The sequence below is a fragment of the Triticum aestivum genome, chromosome 7A (genome assembly GCF_018294505.1).
Source record: "Triticum aestivum cultivar Chinese Spring chromosome 7A, IWGSC CS RefSeq v2.1, whole genome shotgun sequence".
NCBI classification, from domain to species: domain Eukaryota; kingdom Viridiplantae; phylum Streptophyta; class Magnoliopsida; order Poales; family Poaceae; genus Triticum; species Triticum aestivum.
In genome coordinates, this window is record NC_057812.1 from 713,806,030 (window position 1) to 713,826,965 (window position 20,936).

Here is a 20,936-nt window from a genome sequence, read left to right on the forward strand (position 1 = left end):
TCGGAGAGGTATCTCTGGGCCCTCTCGGCAATGCTCATCACCTAAGCCTTGCAAGCATGTAACTAATGAGTTATTTATAAGATGAAGTATTACAGAACGAGTAAAGAGACTTGTCGATAACGAGATTGAACTAGGTATTGGATACCGACGATCGAATCTCGGACAAGTAACATATCGATGACAAAGGGAACAACGTATGTTGTTATGCGGTTTGACCGATAAAGATCTTCGTAGAATATGTAGGAACCAATATGGGCATCCAGGTCCCGCTATTGGTTATTGACCAGAGATGTGTCTCAGTCATGTCTACATCGTTCTCGAACCGTAGGGTCCGCACGCTTAAGGTTTCAATGACAGTTATATTATGAGTTTATGTATTTTGATGTACCGAAGGTTGTTCGGAGTCCCGGATATGATTACGGACATGACGAGGAGTCTCGAAATGGTCGAGACATAAAGATTGATATATTGGACGGATATATTTGGACACCGGAAAGGTTCCGGAGAAGTTTGGAGCCCCGGGAGGTTACCGGAACCCCCCGGGAGGTATATGGGCCTTATTGGGCCCATGTAGGAGGAAGAGAGAAGGAGCAAGGGAGGGGGGCGCGCCCCCCAAGCCCAATCCGAATTGGGGAGGGGGGCCGGCCCCCCCTTTCCTTTCTCCTTCCCCCTCTTCCTATTACTACTACTAGTACTACTTCCTAATACTAGTACTCTTTCCTTCCCCCTCCAAATAAGATAAGGAAAAGAGAGGGAAACCTACTTGGAGTAGGTTTCCCCCTCCTCATGGCGCGCCCCCCTAGGGCCGGCCACCTCCTCCCTCCCTCCTTTATATACGGGGGTAGGGGGGCACCCTAGGACACACAAGTTGATCATTGATCGTTCCTTAGCCGTGTGCGGTGCCCCCTCCACGATATTACACCTCGGTCATATTGTAGCGGTGCTTAGGCGAAGCCCTGCGACAGGAGAACATCAAGATCGTCACCACGCCGTCGTGCTGACGGAACTCCCCCTCGGCGCCTCTGCTGGATCGGAGATCGAGGGTGCGTCATCGAGCTGTACGCGTGTCAAGAACTCGGAGGTGCCGGAGTAACAGTACTTGGATCGGTTGAACCGGAGGACGTACGACTACTTCCTCTATGTTACGTCAACGCTTCCGCTTCGGTCTACGAGGGTACGTAGACAACACTCTCCTCTCGTTGCTATATCATCACCATGATCTTGCGGTTGCGTAGGAATTTTTTTGAAATTACTACGTTCCCCAACAGTGGCATCCGAGCCTAGGTTTTATGCGTTGATGTTATATGCACGAGTAGAACACAAGTGAGTTGTGGACGATATAAGTCATACTGCCTACCAGCATGTCATACTTTGGTTCAGCGGTATTGTGAGATGAAGCGGCCCGGACCGACATTACGCGTACGCTTATGCGAGACTGGTTTCACCGTTACGAGCACTCGTGCTTAAAGGTGGCTGGCGGGTGTCTGTCTCTCTCACTTTAGTTGAACCGAGTGTGGCTACGCCCGGTCCTTGTGAAGGTTAAAACGGAGTCTATTTGACAAACTATCGTTGTGGTTTTGATGCGTAGGTGAGATTGGTTCTTGCTTAAGCCCGTAGCAGCCACGTAAAATTTGCAACAACAAAGTAGAGGACGTCTAACTTGTTTTTGCAGGGCATGTTGTGATGTGATATGGCCAAGACATGATGCTATATTTTATTGTATGAGATGATCATGTTTTGTAACCGAAGTTATCGGCAACTGGCAGGAGCCATATGGTTGTCGCTTTATTGTATGAAATGCAAACGCCCTGTAATTGCTTTACTTTATCACTAAGCGGTAGCGATAGTCGTAGAAGCAATAGATGGCGTAACGACAACGATGCTACGATGGAGATCAAGGTGTCGCGCCGGTGACGATGGTGATCATGATGGTGCTTCGAAGATGGAGATCACAAGCACAAGATGATGATGGCCATATCATATCACTTATATTGATTGCATGTGATGTTTATCCTTTATGCATCTTATCTTGCTTTGATTGACGGTAGCATTTTAAGATGATCTCTCACTAATTATCAAGAAGTGTTCTCCCTGAGTATGCACCGTTGCGAAAGTTCTTCGTGCTGAGACACCACGTGATGATCGGGTGTGATAGGCTCTACGTTCAAATACAACGGGTGCAAAACAGTTGCACACGCGGAATACTCAGGTTATACTTGACGAGCCTAGCATATACAGATATGGCCTCGGAACACGGAGACCGAAAGGTCGAGCGTGAATCATATAGTAGATATGATCAACATAGCGATGTTCACCATTGAAACTACTCCATCTCACGTGATGATCGGACATGGTTTAGTTGATTTGGATCACGTGATCACTTAGATGACTAGAGAGATGTCTGTCTAAGTGGGAGTTCTTAAGTAATATGATTAATTGAACTTAAATTTATCATGAACTTAGTCCTGGTAGTATTTTGCAAATTATGTTGTAGATCAATAGCTCGCGTTGTTGCTTTCATATGTTTATTTTGATATGTTCCTAGAGAAAACTGTGTTGAAAAATGTTAGTAGCAATGTCGCGGATTTGATCCGTGATCTGAGGTTAATCCTCATTGCTGCACAGAAGAATTATGTCCTTGATGCACCGCTAGGTGACAGACCTATTGCAAGAGCAGATGTAGACGTTATGAACGTTTGGCTAGCTCAATATGATGACTACTTGATAGTTTAGTGCACCATGCTTAACGGCTTAGAATCGGGACTTCAAAGACGTTTTGAACGTCATGGACTATATGAGATGTTCCAGGAATTGAAGTTAATATTTCAAGCAAATACCCGAGTTGAGAGATATGAAGTCTTCAACAAGTTCTATAGCTAAAAGATGGAGGAGAATCGCTCAACTAGTGAGCAAGTGCTCAGATTGTCTGGGTACTACAATCGCTTGAATCAAGTGGGAGTTAATCTTCCAGATAAGATAGTGATTGACAGAGTTCTCTAGTCACCATCACCAAGTTAGTAGAACTTCGTGATGAACTATAGTATGCAAGGGATGACGAAAATGATTCCCGAGCTCTTCGTGATGTTGAAATCGACGAAGGTAGAAATCAAGAAAGAGCATCAAGTGTTGATGGTTAACAAGACCACTAGTTTCAAGAAAAGGGCAAAGGGATAGAAGGGAACTTCAAGAAGAACGACAAGCAAGTTGCTGCTCAAGTGAAGAAGCCCAAGTCTGGACCTAAGCCTGAGACTAAGTGCTTCTACTGCAAAGGGACTGGTCACTGGAAGCAGAACTACCTCAAGTATTTGGCGGATAAGAAGGATGGCAAAGTGAACAAATGTATATTTGATATACATGTTATTGATGTGCACTTTACTAGTGTTTATAGCAACCCCTCGGTATTTGGTACTGGTTCAGTTGCTAAGAGTAGTAACTCGAAACGGGAGTTGCAGAATAAACAGAAACTAGTTAAGAGTGAAGTAACGATGTATGTTGAAAGTAGTTTCAAGATTGATATGATCATCATCGCACACTCCCTAAACTTTCGGGATAAGTGTTAAACCTAAATAAATGTTAGTTAGCATTTGCGTTGAGCATGAATATGATTTGATCGTGTTTATTGCAATACGGTTATTCATTTAAGTAAGAGAATAAACTGTTGTTCTGTTTACATGAATAAAACCTTATATGGTTACACACCCAATGAAAATGGTTCATTGGATCTCGATTTTAGTGATACACATATTCATAATATTGAAACCAAAAGATGCAAAGTTAATAATGATAGTGCAACTTATTTGTAGCACTGCCGTTTAGGTCATATTGGTGTAAAGCGCATGAAGAAACTCCATACCGATGGACTTTTGGAACCACTTGATTATGAATCACTTGGTACTTGCGAACCGTGCCTTTTGGGCAAGATGACTAAAACACCGTTCTCCGGAACAATGGAACGAGCTACTAACTTATTGGAAATAATACATACCGATGTATGCGATCCAATGAGTGTTGATGCTCGTGGCAAGTATCGTTATTTTCTGACCTTCACAAGATGATTTGAGCAGATATGGGTATATCTACTTGATGAAACATAAGTCTGAAATAGTTGAAAGGTTCAAAGAATTTCAGAGTGAAGTAAAAAAATCATTGTAACAAGAAAATAAAGTTTCTGCGATCTGATCGCGGAGACGAATATTTGAGTTACGAGTTTGGTCTTCAACTAAAACAATGTGAAATAGTTTCATAGTTCATGCCAACGGAACACCACAACATTATGGTGTGTCCGAATGTCGTAATCGTACTTTATTGGATATGGTGCGATCTATGATGTTTCTTGCTGATTTACCATTGTCGTTTTGGGGTTATGCATTAGAGACAGCTGCATTCACGTTTAAAATAGGGCATCATCTAAATCCGTTGAGACGACACCGCATGAACTATGGTTTAGCAGTAAACCTAAGTTGTTGTTTCTTAAAGTTTGGAGTTGCGATGCTTATATGAAAAAGGGTTTTTCAACTTGATAAGCTCGAACCCAAATCGGAGAAGTGCGTCTTCATAGAATACCCAAAGGAAATTGTTGGGTACACCTTCTATCACAGATCCGAAGGCAAATTTGTTGCTGATAATAGATCCTTTCTAGAGAAGGAGTTTTTCTCGAAAGAAGTGAGTGGGAGGAAAGTAGAGCTTGATAAGGTAATTTGTACCTTCTCCCGAATTGAAAATAGTTCATCACTGAAATCAGTTCCAGTGATTCCTACACCAATTAGTGAGGAAGCTAATGATGATGATCATGAAACTTCAGATCAAGTTACTACAGAACCTCGTAGGTCTTCCAAAGTACGGTCCGCACCAGTGTGGTACAGTAATCCTGTTCTGAAAGTCATGTTACTAGACCATGATAAACCTACGAACTATGAGGAAGCGATGATGAGCCCAGATTCCGTGAAATGGCTTAAGGCCATAAAATCTGAGATATGATCCATGTATGAAAACAAAGTATGGACTTTGATTGACTTGCTCGATGATCAGCAAGCCATGTTAAATAAATGGATCTTCAAGAGGAAGACGGACACTGATAGTAGTGTTACTATCCACTAAGCTCGACTTGTTGCAAAAGGTTTTTCAACAAGTTCAAGGGGTTGAATACGATGAGATTTTCTCACTCGTATCGATGCTTAAGTCTGTCTGAATCATGTTAGCAATTGCCACATTTTATGAAATCTGGCAAATGGATGTCAAAACTGCATTCCTTAATGGATTTACTAAAGAAGAGTTGTATATGATACAACCAAAAAGGTTTTGTCAATCCTAAAGGTGCTAACAAAATGTGCAAGCTCCAGCGATCCATCTATGGACTGGTGCAAGCATCTCGGAGTTGGAATATACGCTTTGATAAATTGATCAAAGCATATAGTTTTATATGGACTTACGATGAAGCCTGTATTTACAATAAAGTGAGTGGGAGCACTACAGCCTTTCTGATTAGTATATGTGAGTGACATATTGTTGATCAGAAATGATGTAGAATTTTTCTGCAAAGCATAAAGGAGTGTTTTAAAGGAGTTCTTTAAAAAGAAAAGACCTCAGTAAAAGCTACTTACATATTGAGCATCAAGATCTATTGAGATAGATCAAGACGCTTGATAAGATTTTCAATGAGTACATACCTTGGCAAGATTTTGAAATAGTTCAAAATGGAACAGTCAAAGAAAGAGTTCTTGCCTGTGTTGCAAAGGTATTGAGTAAGACTCAAATCCCGACCACAGCAGAAAATAGAAAGAGAATGAAAAGTCATTCCCTATGCCTCAGTCATAGGTTCTATAAAGTATGCTATGTACCAGACCTATTGTATACCTTGCTCTGAATTTGGCAAGGGAGTACAATAGTGATCTAGGAGTAGATCACTGGACATTGGTCAAGAATATCCTTAGTAAGGACTAAGGAGATGTTTCTCGATTATGGAGGTGATAAAAGAGTTTATTGTAAAAGTTACATCAGTGCAAACTTTTACACTGATCCAGATGACTCTAAGTCTCAACCTGAATACATATTAAAAGTGGGAGCAATTAGCTAGAGTAGCTTCGTGCAGAGCATTGTGGACATAAAATATTTGCAAAATACATACGACTCTGAATGTGACAGACCCGTTGACTAAGCTTCTCTCACGAGCAAAACATGATCACACCTTAGTATTCTTTGGGTGATAATCACATAGCGATGTGAACTAGATTATTGACTCTAGTAAACCCTTTGGGTGTTGGTCACATGATGATGTGAACTATGGGTGTTAATCATATACAGATATGAATATTGGTGTTAAATCACATGGTGATGTGAACTAGATTATTGACTCTAGTGCAAGTGGGAGACTGAAGGAAATATGCCCTAGAGGCAATAATAAAGTTATTATTTATTTCCTTATTTCATGATAAATGTTTATTATTCATGCTAGAATTGTATTAACCGGAAACATAATACATGTGTGAATACATAGACAAACATAGTGTCACTAGTATGCCTCTACTTGACTAGCTCGTTTATCAGAGATGGTTATGTTTCCTAGCCATGGACAAAAGAGTTGTCATTTGATTAACGGGGTCACATCATTTGATGTGATTGACTTGACCCATTCCGTTAGCCTAGCACTTGATCGTTTAGTATTCTGTTATTGCTTCCTTCATGACTTATACATGTTCCTGTAACTATGAGAATTGTGTAACTCCCGTTTACCGGAGGAACACTTTGGGTACTACCAAACGTCACAACGTAACTGGGTGATTATAAAGGAGTACTACAGGTGTCTCCGAAGGTACATGTTGAGTTAGCATAATTCGAGATTAGGTTTTGTCACTCCGATTGTCGGAGAGGTATCTCTGGGCCCTCTCGGCAATGCTCATCACCTAAGCCTTGCAAGCATGTAACTAATGAGTTAGTTATAAGATGAAGTATTACAGAACGAGTAAAGAGACTTGTCGATAACGAGATTGAACTAGGTATTGGATACCGACGATCGAATCTCGGACAAGTAACATACCGATGACAAAGGGAACAACGTATGTTGTTATGCGGTTTGACCGATAAAGATCTTCGTAGAATATGTAGGAACCAATATGGGCATCCAGGTCCCGCTATTGGTTATTGACCAGATATGTGTCTCAGTCATGTCTACATCGTTCTCGAACCGTAGGGTCCGCACGCTTAAGGTTTCGATGACAGTTATATTATGAGTTTATGTATTTTGATGTACCGAAGGTTGTTCGGAGTACCGGATATGATTACGGACATGACGAGGAGTCTCGAAATGGTCGAGACATAAAGATTGATATATTGGACGGATATATTTGGACACCGGAAAGGTTCCGGAGAAGTTTGGAGCCCCGGGAGGTTACCGGAACCCCCCGGGAGGTATATGGGCCTTATTGGGCCCATGTAGGAGGAAGAGAGAAGGAGCAAGGGAGGGGGGCGCGCCCCCCCAAGCCCAATCCGAATTGGGGAGGGGGGCCGGCCCCCCTTTCCTTTCTCCTTCCCCCTCTTCCTATTACTACTACTAGTACTACTTCCTAATACTAGTACTCTTTCCTTCCCCCTCCAAATAAGATAAGGAAAAGAGAGGGAAACCTACTTGGAGTAGGTTTCCCCCTCCTCATGGCGCGCCCCCCCTAGGGCCGGCCACCTCCTCCCTCCCTCCTTTATATACGGGGGTAGGGGGGCACCCTAGGACACACAAGTTGATCATTGATCGTTCCTTAGCCGTGTGCGGTGCCCCCCTCCACGATATTACACCTCGGTCATATTGTAGCGGTGCTTAGGCGAAGCCCTGCGATAGGAGAACATCAAGATCATCACCACGCTGTCGTGCTGACGGAACTCCCCCTCGGCGCCTCTGCTGTATCAGAGATCGAGGGTGCGTCATCGAGCTGTACGCGTGTCAAGAACTCGGAGGTGCCGGAGTAACGGTACTTGGATCGGTTGAACCGGAGGACGTACGACTACTTCCTCTACGTTACGTCAATGCTTCCGCTTCGGTCTACGAGGGTACGTAGACAACACTCTCCTCTCGTTGCTATATCATCACCATGATCTTGCGTGTGCGTAGGAAATTTTTTGAAATTACTACGTTCCCCAACACATGCAATATATCTTTTCTTCCATTTGTGTGTGCAATCCTCTCATCTTTGCCGGGTCTCTTGTGTTCTCCTTGTGCGTGTGTTCAGGTGGCTCTAGTTCTCGCTCTGCTCCTCGCAAGACCAAGAAGAGGGCACGACGGACCTTGCGTCCGGTTGTGTCTGATGACGAAGAAGAGGTTGTGATTCCCACCAAGCCCACTCGCCGTGAGAAGTCTGCCGCTGCCAAGCAACATGTGGTTTTGCCCTTGCATCGTTGGAAAGCCAAGGATTGGGAAGCTTTCTGCTCGAAGAATCCTTATGAGGTTCCCATTGCTCCTCATTGGACCACTATTCAGTTCCGGAATGAGATGCAAGTGCGGATTGTCCATGAACTCTTTGAGCATAACAAGAACAGGTATGCCAAGCAGTGGACCATCGATCTTGACCATTGGAGCAACAACTTGGAGTATTTTGGTGAGGCACTGGCTCTCTGTGAGGAGTTTGATCTTGTCAAGCTCATGTCTGTCAACTGTAACTTTGATGTTCAACTCGTCCATCAGTTCTATGCCACGGTTCAATTTGGAGAAGATGACGCGCGCACTCTCACTTTCATGTGTCGTGATGAGCTCTTTCAAGTTCCATGGAGGGCCTTTTGCAATGCTCTTGGGTATGACGATACCGGCCTGGAAGGTAGAGGTGGCATTCGCCCTCATGATCATCCTGAGTCTATACCTAAGGAGAATCTTGCCCCTCTATACATTCGGGGTCGTGGTATTATTGGAGAATCTAAGGATTTGGTGAAGGTCTATGACATCATGCATCGTGTGTTTCGCAATGTGCTTCTGCCCAAGGTGGGAAATCAAGATGAAATCCATGGCTATCTTGTTGACTTGATGCTTACAATGAAGACCAAGGTGGGCTCTAGGGAAACGTTTGACGTGTCCAACTGGCTGTGGCACGAGATGTACAACATGGTCATCTACAGGAAGGTCCCCATTTATGCTCCGTTTGTCATGTGCTTTCTGAACTCAGTATGGGAGGTACGCCATCCTGGAGAGGCTCTCACCTCTCCTGATAATCTCACTGTTCATGAGGTCAAGGTTCTTAAGAAGAAGAAGCACGCCGAGCCTCGCTTCCCTGCCAATGCTCCTGAGGATGTCTATGCCACTTCTGACGATGAGGACTTTGAGATGGAGCCAGGGGCCAAGCCCTCTTGGGTGGAGAAGCTCACTTCCAAGGTGAAGAAGACTTTCTGCCTCCAGTCTGACATCCAGAAGAGGATGTATGAGGCCCATGTCAATGAGAAGCATGCCCGGCATCGCCAAATTGCAATGATGAAGCACCTCAATATGCTGGTTCAGAGTGGCTCTGAGAAGAGCATCACACTGGAGGAGCGTTGGATATCTACCCACAGCACCTGGTCTGATGATGAAGCTCCTCCCCATCCATCCATATCCTTTGCTGCAGCTGATGATTTTGTGGAGAAATCCGATCAAGACGATGTTGACGAGTCTGATGATGATGCGGATCCAGATGCTACCGAGGAGTCGGAGGAGGACGATTAAGCCTTGGGACGCTAGCTTCGCTCCTTTTCCTTTTTGGTGTCTTGATGCCAAAGGGGGAGAGAGTTTTAGGTCTCGGGATTTGCATGGGTTTTATTTGCCTTGTTGCTTGTGTTTTTTCCTTTTCCGTCATTTGTGTTGACTTTGGCCTGTGAACCTTGTTGCTTATCTCTGCTTGCATGGTGTAAGACATGTGCGTATCTTGCTATCTATCTTTATTTTCCGTGATATTGTTGTGTATTCCATTATTATCTTTACACTTGTATTATGGTCTTTTTGCTCACCATGTTTAGTAGGAGTGGTGAGTCTATAAAATCTAGGGGGGGTCTCATCCCTAATATGTGCTCTCAAATAGCCTTCTAAATTTGGGGCACACATCTAGGGGGAGTCCCGTCTACATTTTCTAGACTTTTCACTTGCAAATCGTGGTGTTGTCATCATCCACCAAAAAGGGGGGATTGTAAGGTCATTTCCCTACTTTGTGTTTTGGAGGATGATGACAACCCTTTATTGACCTAATCTTATGCTAAGTGTTTCAGGTTTTGATTTTAGGTCTTCTTCGGTTAGCTATTCTCTCTGAAGAAAAAAGGATCGAAGACGGTGTTTTCTACACGTTTGTTTATATCTTTTGGTCATAGGGAACCCGTACTATCAAGAGGGAATCCACATTGGAAAGTGTTGGGGGTATCCATTCACGTACACTTACCTCACCCCTCTCTTGTCTTTCCCTTCCTTCCTACTATCTACTATGGGCTCCAGCGGTTGTACCGCTCTCCGGAGCGGTTGTACCGCTGGGTCTTGGCGCTGACCAGCTTTGTTCGAGCGGTTGTACCGCTGCTTCCGGGCGGTGGTACCACCAATGCTCAGCAAGGACTAGGGCGGTTGTTCCGGCCAGGCACCGCCCAAGTACCGGTCCGGCCTCTATTTTGATGCGGTACTCGTGCGGTGGTGGCCTGATTGGTCCGGTTATACCGGTACCACCGGGGTCTGGAGCGGTTCTACCACTCATGACTTAGCCGCCCAAGCGCTCGAGGCCATGCGGTTGCACCGGCCCGGTACCGCTCGACTACCGCACTCAGGGGTGACTCCCTTCTGTTCCTATGCGGTGGTTGGGCGGTGGCTGGGCGGTTGGTCCGTTTGTTCTTTTCAACCGGTACTACCGCCTGGTCGCCCGGTTGTACCGCCTGGTAGGGTTCTGCACGTAAATTGTGAGTCCCGGTTGTACCGGGACCAGGAGCGGTTGTACCGCTGCAGCACTGAGAGCACAGTAACGGTTGGATTTTTAGGGTTGCTATATAAGGGTGCTTCTTCCACCTACCACATCCACCTCTAACCTCTCTCTTTCCACCATTAATGCTACTCAAGCTCTCTTTGCCCGATCTCTTTCTCTAGCCACTCAAACTTGTTGATTTGCTAGGGATTGAAGGAGGAGACCTAGATCTACACTTCCACCAAAGGATATTTGCTTCCCATACTTTCTTGTGTGGATTTTGTTACTCTTGGGTGCTTTGTGCACCCTAGACGGTTGAGTCACCTCGGAGCCATATTCCATTATGGTGAAGCTTCGTGGTTTCGTTGGGAGCCTCCAATTAAGTTGTGGAGTTTGCCCCAACCTTGTTTGTAAAGGTCCGGTTGCCGCCTCCAAGGGCACCAATAGTGGAATCACGGCATCTCGCATTGTGTGAGGGCGTGAGGAGAATACGGTGGCCCTAGTGGCTTCTTAGGGAGCATTGTGCCTCCACACCGCTCTAACGGAGACATACTTCCCCTCAAAAGGAAAGAACTCCGGTAACACATCCTCGTCTTCACCGGGTCCACTCTTGGTTATCTCTTACCTTTACTTGTGCAAGCTCATTAGTGTTACTTCTCTTGCTTGCGTGTTTTCTTGTTGTTGTTGCATCATATAGGTTGCTCACCTAGTTGCATATCTAGACAACCTACTTTGATGCAAAGTTTAATTTGGTAAAGAAAAGTTTAAAAATTGTTAGTTGCCTATTCACCCCCCCTCTAGTCAACCATATCGACCCTTTCAATGATGGTATCCCGGCATGGATGATGCATGTATTAGGTCCCTGGCATCCATGTTTTAGTTCTGGTGCAGCACTGTTACCATATACTTTATTTCCCTTCTTTTCTTAGAAGACATGAAGTTTCTTTCTAGCGCAAGATGTTTAGATACTCTTGATTCTTGAGTGTTCCATGATAGGTGGTGGCATGGCCACAGGACGAGGTAAGGGGCAATGCGACGATAGTGTACCAAGAGTGTTGGGGTGTGTCGAGATGACAGAGTCGGTGAGGCAAAAGGATATCGAAGGTAAGGAAGGATGTTAATAAAGGCATAGAGTGATGATGCCATTTCATTACTAAGCTAGGTCTCTTAGGAGTCTAGAGTCGACAAGAGTCCACATGGATTAGGCTAGTAAGAGTGTAATGGTGTTACCCATCACATCGTGTATACTTCCCACGTCCGGGTTTGTTGGACCAGAAGGCCGATGAAGGTCGTTCGTATCTATAAGACCGCCTCGTTTAAAATACTTAGTTGATCAAGGAAATTAATAGCTTTTTGTTGCGTGCATGTGCGATTTAATTGTGACGCCACTCTGGTTGGGTGTGCATGGGCGTTATACGTAGAAGCACCAGAAAGAATTTAATGGCAAGTAAATTGAGGGGTTAACGAGGGATTGATAATGACTAAATTGTCCATGCTAGTTGGTGGTTTTCATTTTCACGCATGTTGCATTGGTCTTGCTGATTTGGCCCTCTCGCCTAATAAAGTCGAACAAATGGGGCATTGCCACCTATACCATTACCATATCAATTATAAACAATCACAAATACATGACATTTTTTCTTTCCCTTGCACATCTCCCTCTCTTGATTGGCAACATGCAAGAAGGCAAGCGAAGAGAAATTTAGGGGAATGAATTAATGAGATGTGGCGATTCTCCTGTTGAGGTTATATCTATCATAAGGTACTAAAGTTTTGTCTTTTCCTTCATTGATTTGACTCCCAGTTAGAAAAACATTGTCATGGCAGGTCCAAGAGACAATACCACGTGGAGCGCAGGAACGGCCACATATACCGGTTCAAGTTTTAAAAACGATGTAGCAAGATATAGTGCCAAGCATGATGACCCTTTATGATCCCGTTTTTGATTGCCAAGGAGTGACCCTAGGTATCAAACCCATGGAGGATGTGCTCTATGACAGTTTCAAGCAAGTTATTCTTCTCGACGGTTGTTCCAGTTGCCTGGACCTTTTAAACAACCTTTTAGGTAACAATGAAATGGAAATACGCATGGGTATGAGGACTTGCACTTACAACCTCGTACTTGTGTGTGGGTGATACATCCATTTTGCATCATGCTTTTATATCGATACTTATTGCATTATGGACTGTTATTACACATTATGTCACGATACTTATGCCTATTCTCTCTTATTTTTACAAGGTTTACATGAAGAGGGGGAATGCCGGCAACTGGAATTCTGGGCTGGAAAAGGAGCAAATATTAGAGACCTATTATGCACATCTCCAAAAGTCCTGAAACTTCATGGGAGCACGTTTCAGAATATATAAAAAATATTAGGCGAAAGAAGTACTAGAGGGGGCCACCCACCGTCCATGAGCGTGGGGGCGCGCCCTACCCCCTGGGCGCGCCCCCTGCCTCGTGGGCCCCCTGGCAGCCCTCTGATGCCCATCTTTGGTTATATGGAGTCTTTCGTCGAGGAAAAAAAATCATAAGCTAGCTCACGGGACGAAACTCCGCCGCCACGAGGCGGAACCTTGGCGGAACCAATCTAGGGCTCCGGTGGAGCTGTTCTGCCGGGGAAACTTCCCACCGAGAGGGGGAAATCATCACCATCGTCATCACCATCGATCCTCTCATCAGGAGAGGGTCAATCTCCATCAACATCTTCACTAGCACCATCTCATCTCTTGTATCCAATCTTTGTATCAAAACCTCAGATTGGTACATGTGGGTTGCTAGTAGTGTTGATTACTCCTTGTAGTTGATGCTAGTTGGTTTACTTGGTGGAAGATCATATGTTCAGATCCATTATGCATATTAATACCCCTCTAATTATGAACATGAATATGATTTGTGAGTAGTTCCTTTTGTTCCTGAGGACATAGGAGAAGTCTTGCTATAAGTAGTCATGTGAATTTGGTATTCGTTCTATATTTTGATAAGATGTATGTTGTCTTTCCTCTAGTGATGTCATGTGATTACATGACACTTCACCATTGTTTGGGCCTAGAGGGAGGCATTGGGAAGTAATAAGTAGATGATGGGTTGCTAGAGTGACAGAAGCTTAAACCCTGGTTTATGCATTGCTTCGTAAGGGGCTAATTTGGATCCATATGTTTCATGCTATGGTTAGGTTTACCTTAATACTTCTGTTGTAGTTGCGGATGCTTGCAATAGGGGTTAATCATAAGTGAGATGCTTGTCCAAGTAAGGACAGTACCCAAGCACCGGTCCACCCACATATCAAATTATCAAAGTACCGAACGCGAATCATATGAGCGTGATGAAAACTAGCTTGACGATAATTCCCATGTGTCCTCGGGAGCGCTTTTCTTCATATAAGAGTTTGTCCAGTCTTGTCCTTTGCTACAAAAAGGATTGAGCCATCTTGCTGCACCTTATTTACTTTTATTACTTGCTACTCGTTACAAATTATCTTATCACAAAACTATCTGTTACCGATAATTTCATTGCTTGCAGAGAATACCTTACTGAAAACCGCTTATCGTTTCCTTCTGCTCCTCGTTGGATTCGACATTCTTACTTATCGAAAAGGCTATGATAGATCCCCTACACTTGTGGGTCATCAAGACTCTTTTCTGGCGTCGTTGCCGGGGAGTGAAGCGCCTTTGGTAGGTGGAATTTGGTAAGGAAAAATTTATATAGTGTGCTGAAATTTACTGTCACTTGCTACTATGGAACATAATCCTTTGAGGGGCTTGTTCGGGGTATCTTCACCCCGACCAGTAGAGCAAAGAGTTGCTCCTCAACCTACTGAACCTACTGAAAATGTTTACTTTGAAATTCCTTCGGGTATAATAGAGAAATTGCTAGCTAATCTTTCAAGGTGATGAAACATTACATCCCGATTTACATTTAATCTATGTGGATAAAGTTTGTGTATTATTTAAGCTTGCAAGTATGCCCGAGGATGTTATCAAGAAGAAGGTCTTACCTTTATCTTTGAAGGGAGAGGCATTGACATGGTTTAGGCTATGTGATGATATGGAATCATGAAACTACAACTGATTGAAATTGGAATTTCATCAGAAGTTTTATCCTATGCATATTGTTCATCATGATCGTAACTATATATATTAAAAAGAGAATAAAATTATATTTGAAAAGAAACAAAAAAGGAAAATTTTAGTAAAATATTAAAAATTTGAACATAAACATTCCAAACACTTGTTGTAAAACAACAACATTTTTTGAAATGCCCAAACAATTATTGAAAAATGCAAACATTTTTTAAATTTATGAAGAAATTTTCTAAACACAAACATTAAAAAATGAACGTCTTTACACGAACAAATGTTGAAATTTCCGAATTATTTTCAGAAAAAAAAGTGGAAACAGAAAAAAGGAATAGAAATAAGAAAAAGAAAGACAAAATGGAAAACAGAAAAAGAAAAATGAAACATAAAAAACAAATGAAAACCAAAAAACTGGTATAAAAATAAAATATCGGTTTAGGGAACCTGCTAGAAGGTTCCCAAAACCGGCTGCCTCGCTGTGGGGAAGTGGGCCGGCCCAATTATAGCACTCGGGGAATCGCCCTGTGCGAATGCTGGACATTTTGATGTAGTTAGCGTCAAATAGGAATTTCCGGTTTTGTATGCTCCAATAGCTACTGAGCCGGCCTATATTCGCTATTATTTTCGTTCGCTAGATTTGAATTGCGTTCACTGGGTTGGTAACCCCCCCCCCCCCCGCACCCCCAACCACTTTTCCTTTTTTCTCTTTTTATTCTGTTTTTCTTTATGGTTTTATGTTTTCTTGGCTTTTTCTTCACTTTTTACGGTTCCTAGCAATTTTCTTTGTTTTTATGTTTTCATTTGATTTGTCGGTTTTCTTTATTTTTACTCGGTTATCACTGCTTTTTTTCTTTCTTCTTTTTTTCAATTTTTTGTTTCTTTCTCGATTTTCCTTAGTTTTTCTTCTTTCTTTGTTTCCTTATATTTTTTCAGGTTTTCTCAGTTTTTAGTACAGATTCAACATTTTTTGTATATATCAGAAATACTTTTTATATACATGCTTAACATTTTGAAATACATGATTAACATTTTTAAATCTTGTATTTTTTATGTCTACTTTTCCCATGCACACTATACATTTTTGGTATGTATCTAATACATTTTTCTCATACATGTTTTACATTTTTCAAATACAAGTTTAGATTTTTTATAATATATTGCCAATATTTTTTCTATACACATTTTTACATTTTTCAAATGCTTGATTAATATTTGTTAAATGCAGGATTAATATTTTTAAATACGTAGTTAACATTTTCAAATGCTTTATTAACATTTTCTAATACATAGTCAACATTTTTTCTATACACATTTAACTTTTTTGAAATGCTTGAAAACATTTTGGAAAACTTGTTTAACATTTTTATAAATGCTTGATTAACATTTTTCAAATACGTGATCAAATTTCTACATAGAAATTATATATATTTTGTATATGTTCAAAAATATTTATGCACATTTAACATTTTCTGAATGCTTGGTTAACATTTTGTTTTCAAATGTTTTATTTAGAATATTTTGTAGTATGTTCATTTACATCATTTGGAAGTATAAAAAAGGAGAAAGGAAAAGCAAAAAAAAAAACAAGGTTGTGGCCTCCCTCGCGCCTAGGTCGGCCCATCTCACGCTGGCGATCACGCGAGGCTTCCCTACGTCTCATTGTAAGCGAGAGATATGGGCACCTGATCTGTGTGTGAGAGAGATGACCCTGTGTAACCACGGGTGGTGCACCGGGGCAATTGGTGCTACCGGTGCACCGGTCTCTCGTTGCACATTAAAATATGTTGAAAAAAATAGTGCATTAACCCCGCAACAATGTATGTTGTTACAGAAATTCAAAAATTCGAAACCTTGCTCCAGGTACAAAATAATAAATTTGACAATAAATAGTACACAACACAAATCGGGCTTCAGTTTTGGCCCATTAGCACATTGATGTCAAATTTGTCAGTTTTTATCTCGAGCTATGTTTCGAATTTTGATTTGAATCTTTGTGACAACATACATTAATGTTGTATGAGTGCACTGTTTTTTTTATATTTTTGAATGTGCAATAGGGTTCGGTGCACAGATATGCTTTCTATGTAACCACATCTTAGCCCCAGGGAGAAAAGTACGAGAGCGGCTATATCTCACTTTGATCGCGATCAAGTGTAGCCTCACGTCATGGGCGGGAAAGTATCTAGTGCTCCCAGGCCTAGGGTGCTCCCGGTGCTCCGATGCGAAAAACATTTTTTAAAATGTTCAAAAAATTCTGAAAAAAATGCAGCACATCGACGGAACATCGATGTCTCTTGTCACAAAATTTCAAATCAATCAAAACATTGCTCGAGATACAAAAATGACAAATTTGACATCAATGTGATAATGGGTCAAAACTAAAGCCCAACTTATGTTATGTACAAAAAATTGTCATTTTTGTATCTCAAGAAATGTTTCGAATTTTGATTTGAAATTTTGTGACAAGAGACATTGATGTTCCGTCGATGTGCTGCATTTTTTTTCAGAATTTTTTGAACATTCTAAAAATGTTTTTCGGACATTTGGAGCACCGGGAGCACCCTAAACCTGGGAGCACTAGATACTTTCCCCGTCATGGGCATGCTAGTTGGCTGGTCAGTAGTGTTTCATTCGTTTGTTCTTTTTAAAACCTATTTTATGTATCAAAATACTCTAAAACGCATATGTTCCCTCAAAATTTAGAAGTGTCCATCGCATATTTAAAAAAAATGTTCATGCAGTGTATTTTTTTGTTCGTATAATCTTTAAACAATGTTTGTACCATTCAAGAAAATGTGCAATGTGTATCAAAAAATATTCAATGTGTATTTGAAATGTTTAACATGTATTTAAATAAGTTTAAACATGTATTTTTAAATCTTTATCATGCATTCAAAAAACATTCAACATGTATCAGAAAAATAATTTAGCCTGGATAATAAAATATACAATGTGTATTAAAAAAGAGTTCAGCATGTATTTAAAAAAAGCATCATGCATTTTTATAAAATGTTCAAGGTGTATATACAAACATATTTCACATGTATTCAAAAAATGGAAGCCCATCTTGCCCACATGAAGAAAAGAATAGGCCACGCACGCCCGAGTCCCATCACATATTAGGCCACACATTTGTGATGAATACACAAAGCTTGTGTATCATTTCATTGATAGAAGAAGAGCAAAAAGAACCATAAAAAGATACAACACATAGCACGTACACATATATGAGAAGGCATGGGAAAGGTACCCGGAGCAACAAGACAAGGGATGATCAGCCCGAAGAGAGAAAAAGAACCCACAACTAAACCACCAAGCCTAGACAGAGGGGCAAACCGAAACCGACATGACGTCGATCATATTCAACACCTACACCCGGGACGCCGCGAGCAAACAAGATAGCACCTTCAAGAAGGGGAGCGATGCATGATGCCGCCACCATCCAATCCGAAGAACTGTACCAAGGGTTTCCCCCAGTGCTCGAAGAGGGCATATATGGAGGTCGTGGCAGCGCCTTCAAGAAGGGAAACGACGCCCAAGAGCGTCACCAATGCCAGCGTCGGCGAGAAATCCCATTACCGCTAGAGCAAGGTCCAAAGACGAGGAAGTTAGTTTGTTGGTCGAGATCACCACCTCAGGAAGGGGTGGGTGGGGCTACGCCTGCCGTCGGAGGATGGCAAGGGCTAATTGTATATGTATATGTGCACTAGTTTGATGAAGAGATGATGATATATGTGTAATATTAATTGTAGATATAACTTAAAAACGATGTTTCAATGCTTGGAAACGATGCTCCCCACTAAGGCCGGCATAAGATGTATGACGTGGATAATTATGCGACTAATTATGATGTGGCAAACATGTATGGCATGCGTGACTTGGTGAGGTGGGAGAGTTCATGTCGTAATAATTAAAGGTAGTGGATGTGGTGCATGGCTGAAAAATAATACTAGTGGATGCTGACATGACATGCTTGGTGAGGTGAAAGACTGCACGTTGAGAGTATTTACCGGGGATGAACTATTTAAGAATACTAGTTATGTTAGTCCAAATAAATATGATATAAAATTGTGAAAACTCATTTCGGTGCCCAGGCTCAGATGCTCCTGAAATCACTACCATCGAGTTACCTCGTGATCTGCATAGCATACCGTATTACCAGCTGTATCTTTTTTAGACAAATTACCTGATGTATCTGCTCTGTATGTTTCTTCGAATTGAAATTGGCGCACATCATTAAATACGTAGATGCCGTTTGTTGTTTCACGGTCCATTCGAAATATCGCTGGCCCAAAAAACTTCCTGAGCCACTGAAAGGATACTCATACCATCACTCCTTTCCCAGTTACCCCTCAAAATCTATCTATTATATACTAAAAGCAAAATACGGATAAAAAATAGAGATATTGGCTAGGAAATCCCATGTTAATCAGAAATATCTGACCATTAATTTGGTGGGTCTATTAAATATATTAATCTGTGACCGTTCAATCTATGTAATATGATGGGCCTATGATAACTTCACGTGACACAATATGTTTAAGAAAAAAAATCATGTGTATTTACTTCACGTGACACAAATTTGTCCATGGAAAAAAAATCACGTGTACAAAAACAAATCACACGTAACAATTCTTCTCCTCATCTAGATCCCCACCTCTCGATCTTCCCATGATTCTCCTTCTCCTATACGACCTGTACCCTTCCTCTGCAGTGGTAGCCGTCTGAACATGGCACACGACAGCATGCGCGCCTTCCGATGATGTACGCATGTACGATACTGCTGGATTTACTTCCGAGAGGTGGGGATACCCGTCAAGATTTTATGATGGGATTCTCTTTGGTTGTCATTGCTTTGATAGATTTTGATTCATATTTTGATACAAGTATAATCTCAACAGTACTGCTCATATATATGAGCTACCAATATTCCGTGAAATCATTTTTTTCCTGACAATTATACATCACCATGGTTGATAAGTTAGAATATTTATCACATGGTCTTCTTTCTAAAAAAATATAGATTTCAGCTTCAATGTTAGTCCTTTACTCTTATCTTTCTAGCTCCTCCCCCCTCATTTGAATGGTTAGCACAACTTAATAAAACAACATCTCTTCAGTCGAATCAATTTTAATTCTTGAAAAATATCCATGTGTTGTTTTCAGGTAATCAGGGAAAGCCAATTGTAGGAATCCTCTTGCCATGGTGTGCCTTTTGAATATACGAAGCCAAAATTATTAAAAATGGTTCGTTAATGCATATGGTCACATCGAAAATGTGTGAGTTCAATACTATTGTTGTTAGAAAAGGGAAGTAGATTGATATAATCATTTATATTGCAGAGTATATTTTGTTTCTAACCCGAAAAACATAGTCAAGCATGAGAAGGCTCTCAAACTAAGTGGTGTTACACAATACTTTTTGGAGGCATTCTTCACCTAATGATAGTGTGTTCTCCATACAACTAGCATGATGTAATTTACTATCTCACATTTATGCATATATTGTTGTGGCCAAATGTCTTAGAGTGGTATAAACTAGAATAATAAAAGATGGTTCCACATGTTTGTGTTCCAGTCCTTTATCTACATTAAAATGTAAAAGCAAAACTGGACAATTCTTTTTTCCCAATATACTCTTTTCAATTTTTAGCACATAAAAACTTTCATTTTAGAGAGCAGTAAATTGTTGTTCAAAAACACAAATTTTTCTGTTGTTTATTATAAAACCAGATGTGTCTTGAAGAAATAAAAAGGCGTAAATGCTCATTGATTTAAATTTAAATACTTAATGTTCTTTGATTTTAATTTTCATCCCGGGTTTAGGTGCACTATAGAGCAATTTTTTTTACCTCCTTAATACTTTCTTAGCAATAATTTTTCCCTTGCCACAGGAGAATGCATTTTAGTATATTAGTACATTGTGGATATCAAGTGTAGATGTTTCTACACATTTTTATCCTTTTACCATATCCAGTG